Genomic DNA, 6,701 nt, shown 5'->3' on the forward strand with positions numbered 1-6,701 from the left:
GTATATCCTTCAGAGTGATTAAGAATGTCCCTTTTCTTCTCTATAGGTGCAACAGAAAGGTCTGGCTCTCTAAGTCCCCTCCATGGGATTTACATATGTATGTACACCCCGTGACTGTGATCTGCAAACTCCTGATTTGAGAATGAAATATAGAAATACACGATGAATTGTTCGCACCAAACTTCAGAAGAAAAGAAATATGCAAAATAGTGGGGGAATTGAAGAAATCTTGATCAGTGTTATCTGTCTAGTCACAAACAAAAAAATAGTACAACAGAACTTTAGCTGATTAGTATATTGGTTAATTACTGGGAAAGTGGTTTCACTGCTTTGCTATTCACTATGGACTTTCTCTGTCTTAATAATAACAAATTACAGCAGGTGAGAGCTCTGTTAGTTGTCTGGGAAGCATGTCTTGGTCTAGCCATGCTTTCTGAACAAAAATTATCCTGCAATTAGTCGGTCAAAGGATGGGACAGTGTGCTTCTATGACATCTGTGGCTAGTAATGTACTCAGAATTGTTCTTAGACCTCAGTCTTTTCAGCATAGTCCACTATATACATGTATATATATACTTAATATACATACATACACACACCCCATATATACACTGCATATCACAGAATCACAGAATGGTCAGGGCTGGAAGGGACCTCTGGAGATCATCTAGTCCAAACCCCCTGCCAGAGCAGGGTCACCTACAGCAGGTTGCACAGGACAGCGTCCAGGCGGGATTTGAATGTCTGCAGTGTGGGAGACTCCACCACCTCTCTGGGCAGCCTGTGCCAGTGCTCTGCCACCCTCAAAGTAAAGGAGTTCCTCCTCATGTTTAGATGGAACTTCCTATGTTCAAGTTTGTGCCCGTTACCTGTTGTCCTATCACTGGGCACCACTGAAAAAAAGACTGTTCCCATCCCCCTGGCACCCTCCCTTTAAGTATTTGTAAGCATTCATAAGATCCCCCCTCAGTCCTTTCTCTAGACTAAAAAGACCCAAGTCTCTCATCCTTTCCTCATAAGAAAGATGCTCCAATCCCCTAATCATCTTTGTAGCCCTTTGCTGGACCCTCTCCAGCAGTTCCCTGTTCTTATTGAACCTTGTGTTTGTGTGTCTGTGTGTGTAATCTGTCTACACCCTTTAGAGCAGTGGACTGTCAAGGTCTGTAATATTTCCAAAGTTCCAGTGGCTTAACATGTTCCCTTCAGACAGACCATTCTGAAGAAATTGACTGTGAAATAAAGAAACACAGAATTACATTTTATTCCTGAAAGAAGTTACAGGCTGGGGAAAACCTAGTGACAACAGTCTCAGTGTTCTCATCACCCGTATGAACTCTGGTCTCAGCTCTTTGTGCTTTGTACTTTAGACCAGAAAACACTTCTAGGTGTCTCCACTGACTATTGTATCACGGTCTTTTGAGCTTTCCAAGCAGAAAATGGAGACTCTTCCCACCAGCAAAGACCAGCAATGGAGACTCTTCCCACCATTTTTCTCTGTAACCTCCCATTAAATACTTGAAGATTGCAGTTAGATTCGCCCCCCACCCCATTCAGCCTTTTCCTCTTGCATCTAAACAACTGGAGCTCCCTTAGTCTCTGCCCATACATCATGTGGCCCAGCCCCCAGTCATCTTGGTTGCTCTTTTCATTATACTTGCTCTAGTTTGTCAGTGTCTGTCTTGCAAAGAGTGGCTCAAAACTGAGAGTCAACTACAGCTTTGTTCGCATTTTCTCCAGAAATATACCCCATAATAAAAAATCTTTCTTCATATTTTCACCAGGATTTTTCTGGTCATGTAAGCTACAAAAGTTTCCTCAAGTTTTTATTCCTCGGACTTTAGCACACAGAAAATATCCCTAATCCCTTCCCTCCCCAAAAAACCCACAAGCTAGACCTAGAGGCTTTCTCATTATGGAGCTGCAGTTTATTTATCCAGTAGAAGCTATATAGCATTTGGGTAAAATGACAAAGCTACATGATATTAATATTAGGCTGCTCAGTGAGCTGTGGAACTGGCCATAGCCCATCAGCCAGCTAATTAATGAAAAAAAAGTGAGAAGTACAGAGCACTTAAATTTGATATTACAAAAGGAAAATAAAAAGGAAAGAAAGAAAAAGGAAAATCTTAACGTAAATTGTTTCAAAAGTCTTGTGGGGATATCCAAAACCACACTTTTGTGTCACAGGCACTGTGCACTGCAGTGTACACTGAAGGCAGAATTATCCCAAATTACTTAGACAGAAATACTGTGTAAAATGGATACTCTGTGATGAGAGCCTTTCCTGCTATGCTAGTCTGATATACTTTCTTCATCCCCATAGAAGATGTGCATCTGCTTTCCATACATGCTGGATTCCCCTAGATCTATGTTATGGTTTGAAGCACCCACAACAATCTATTGTCATTTAGACAATTATTCTATCACCTGGTGACCCCTCCCCACCCGGGAAGGGGAATCGAGAAAAAACAAGGAAACCCGGGTGTTGAAATATAAACAGATTTAGGACAAGTCTAAATAAGTAACGTTAATAATACTAAAGAATCAGTATTGATCCCGATACCAATATAAAATATACAAGGATTATACTGAGCCAATTCTATCAGTAGGAAGCTGTGCACTCCCAGCAGTGGACAGAACATGTCAGACACTGTGAGTGCTACGGCTTTGGGAGGAAGGGAAGGTCTCAGGGGTCCTGTACCGGGGAAAGAAGTTCTCTGGATCAACGCCATCAAGGGAGACAGAACTTCACAGCAAACTTTCTAATTTATACTGAAGGTGACATTCATGGTATGAAATAATCCTGTTGGCCAGCTTGGGCCAAGTGCCTGGGTTTTACTCCTCCTCATCCCCAAACTTGCTAGGTCAAAACCACTGAAATCTTGAAGCCCACACACCATAGCTGGCTATAAAGTAAATATTTTTTACAAATTCAGACACTAGAGTCTTCTATAAGTGCAGTTTTTCCAAGCATTAGAAAAGACCTTGCATAAAAGTAAAATTACTGAAAGAGAAATTAATCCTGTGTCACTCAAACCAGGACAATCTACAATAATCCCAGAAGAGTATCAAAGACTTTAAGCTACCCTCACGAGGAATGGAATTCTACATTGGCTTGGCCTTTTGGCTCCTCCCATGCTTCTTCTTTTGAACAGAGCTCCTGACTCTCTTAGTTGCAGGGATTGGAGTAACTGGCAGCTGTTCTCTCTTTTTCAGAAAAAAAAGTAATTGAAAATCAAAGTTAGGTATTAAATTCAGCTTCTAGGCCCATCCCTTGTGATGGGGACTTTTTCAGGTGTGTCCCCAAAGAGCAGACTGAAATCATTCCTCTTCTATGTATCTTCAATTTACAAAGCAGCCATCTCTATATTGTGTAAAAAAAAAAAAAAAAAAGAGAAATTTCATTGCCTCACAGGAAGGCAAAATTTTAGTATGGAAGGGACCTTAAATGTTATTAACCAGGAGAAACGAAAAATATGATGTAGACAGCTGATAAACAAGAACTATTTCTTTCATTAAGCAAGCAAAAAAGACAATCTCTCTTATAAGAGAGATAATTTTTTTCTTAAAAAAAAAAAGTTTAATTGTGTTTAAAACATTTTGTTGTTTCTCTAATTAGAATGAGTGGAATGATATTCCATTCATTTCTACTATTCTGTTTTTTCTGTTCATCATTAAATTGTTATGTTGGTAGTAATTAGCAGAGCCAGACATTATGTTTTATTAGGCAAAATCTTTTTAACAGAAAAATATCATTTTAATAACATATTTTCCTATGAAGCCATGAGATACCTTAGGATAGCTGGTATTCCAATGTGGTCCAGCACTCACTTGAGAAAAAACTAGATTCAGGTCCTTGCTTTACCTGACTCATTTTGCAGCTTTGTAGGTATCACCCAATCACTGAGAGTCTCGCTGTGATTTTGCCTGAATGCGTGTAAACATGCAGAGATAAATTGCAGAGGAGTCAGAAAGCTCTGTATCAAGAAAGTCTAGGATACAGAGGTTATCACGGACTGTCATTCAGACATCAATATCTCAGTCTGCAGAATGTCACAGCATACATTTCGTGCATTTAATTTGCATTAATGTATTAGCAACGTGTTATTATTAATTATTAATTAACCAGTTAATCCAGTTTTTGTTGCTAATGTCATGATCTGGAATTACACAATACTTTATACACTTGAATGATTGATTATCAGTCCTTCTTTTTCATGTAGGCTTTTTCTGATCTATTATCTAACTGTCCAGGCTCAAAAATTAAATTTCATTGAATGAATCTTGAGCCTATGTATCTGTTTATATCTCTGCTTATATGTTTTTTATCTTAACATTGGCAGATTTAATAATCCATAAATTTTTACTGTGTTAAATACCCGTTTTTGTGTAACAAAGCTATGAAGCTACTTATCTGAGAATTTGAAACAAAAAGGAAGACTTACTAAAACCAATGATGGCACAGTATTTCATAGATATAAGTAAAGACCGTCATGAGAAATTACATTGAAGATATATGCCATTATCTCTTAAATGCACATTGAAAATACGTCAGGGCAAGCAACCTGCCTCAGCAGATGGTTCATCATTTTTTGTTTGTCTGCACTGTGCATGTGTGCCTGCATGAACTCAAATTTAAAGCCTTCTGGGTTTTGTTTTTAATGGAATAATTTTAGGTGCAATTGAAGTTCTTGCTGGATCATGCTCATTCAGTGAAGACTTTGCAAAGAAATACCTTCTCAAGATGAGAATCTCTGACCAGATCTCGAGAAGCATTCATCATCCCAGAAGAGCCACTACCAGGGATATGCCACATCCATGTTCCCCTTATTCAGATCAGGTTCTAGACTTCTAAGTTCTGTGTCCCAGATGAATTATAAACTACAGATATCATGGATAGATTAAGTTGTTATCTCAGTTTGCTGCTTACTTTTTTTTACGTGAGCTCGGTAACATCTTTTGCAAAATAGATAGTATCTTTAAATTTCTAAGAATTTCCTAAGCTAGAAAACTTGGGAAAGTATTCTGTACAGACTTGGTTTTGATTCTTCTCACTTAATGTCTTTAAATGCTGACCTGAGAGAGGTGGAAGTTCACGCCTGTTTCCTGAATAAATGTCACAGCACTAAATAGTAGACCCGGGGGAAGAAAGGAGGCAAGCGGTTCTTCCATTGCTTTTACGTGTTCTTTGAAGTGAAATCCAAACAAGAAGCTATCAGGGCAAGATGAGCTAGATATTGATTAGCTAAATATTAACAAAGGTCTCTTATTTTTTCTACTTGATGGGCAATTAAATATCTTCCAGTCTTCTTTCAGAGCTTTCATTCTTCGAAAGAGAAGGGGTAAAACAACAAGAAGACACAAACACAGAGCATTCCTCTCCACAGTGCAGGTCCAAGTTTTTCAACAGCTGAGGATATTGTAACCAGCTAATACAGAGAAAAAGTTAAGTCTTTGAAAAGGTCTCAGCTTTGAATAGGACACCTTTCAAAGTGTGTTGACCATATTATTCTGATGTGTTCAACAAGGTTCTCTAAAGACATCCTCACCAACCTGCTGGAGTCTTTAGAAAGCCTACCCAATAAATTGAGTAATATAATTTTTTATTATATTCAATTTAATAATATTCATATCCCAGATGGTCCCATAGCAAAAAGGAGTAGTTAAAACACAAAGCCAACTCATAGATCTGAGAACTGAAAGAGCCTGACATTTTTCTTTTTAAGTAAATACCATATTTTAATTGCTGCAGCCCCAAGGTAACCATAAAGTCACGCACTGACAGCTCATGCAGATTTTATGAGGCTGTTTACTCTGTTGTTCATGAAAAAAAGTTTGTTTAGCAACTGCTGCTGCTCCTGATGCTTACATCACCTGTAAGCTGGAAAGCTTCTTCCTAAATAAAGAAAAAATAAGAAAGATTTTACCTGCAATGAAAAACCTAAGAAAAGGAGATCCGAGTATACAGTCAAAGGGAGGAGTTGTTAAGAGTACAGAGATGGCTCTGGTATGAGCTGTTGCGTGGCTGTGCCAGTCACCCCCCATTTTTAGTGTTATGTTGCTTCCATTTAAGAGAACGGGGATATCGTCCTTGACTGCAAAGATGGCCTGTGGTTACTTAATATCTTCTTTTATTTTCTAATTTCTCCATTTGTAAAATGAGATTAATGATACTCTCAAAGTCTTTTTTATTAGCTTTTCAGGTTTGCAGATCTTTTTGCAGTCTTATGATGTAGGCCTTGCTATATAACACAAGATCATGACAGCGTTGGGTATATGCATTTTAATAAATACCATGTGCTAGGAATTAATGTTAGTAAGAGGATCCGTTTCTAGACAGTATGTGTGTCATCCTTTGGATTTTATGAATTATATTAGCTAAACCAAACCTATGATGTAATTTGCACTCTTTATGGAGAGCAGTGGTACCGATAATATTTCTGAAGATGTGATACATAATCTTTAACAAACGAGTATTTTTAGAAAGTACGTGAATGCTGCAGCACCCAACAGCTAATGATAACCCAAAGTTCTGTATTGACATATTTAGATGTCTAATGTAATTGGAATGTCCCATTTTAAAAGGATTTAAAACAGGTAGTTTTAGATTTCATTATGTGTTTTTCAAACTAAGTTTTACTGTCTAATATTTTATACAAACAGTAATATCTCTTCCAGTTGTACCCGATTGTTTTGTCCTA

Source organism: Vanellus vanellus (genome assembly GCF_965231255.1).
Source record: "Vanellus vanellus genome assembly, chromosome: 2".
Taxonomy (NCBI): domain Eukaryota; kingdom Metazoa; phylum Chordata; class Aves; order Charadriiformes; family Charadriidae; genus Vanellus; species Vanellus vanellus.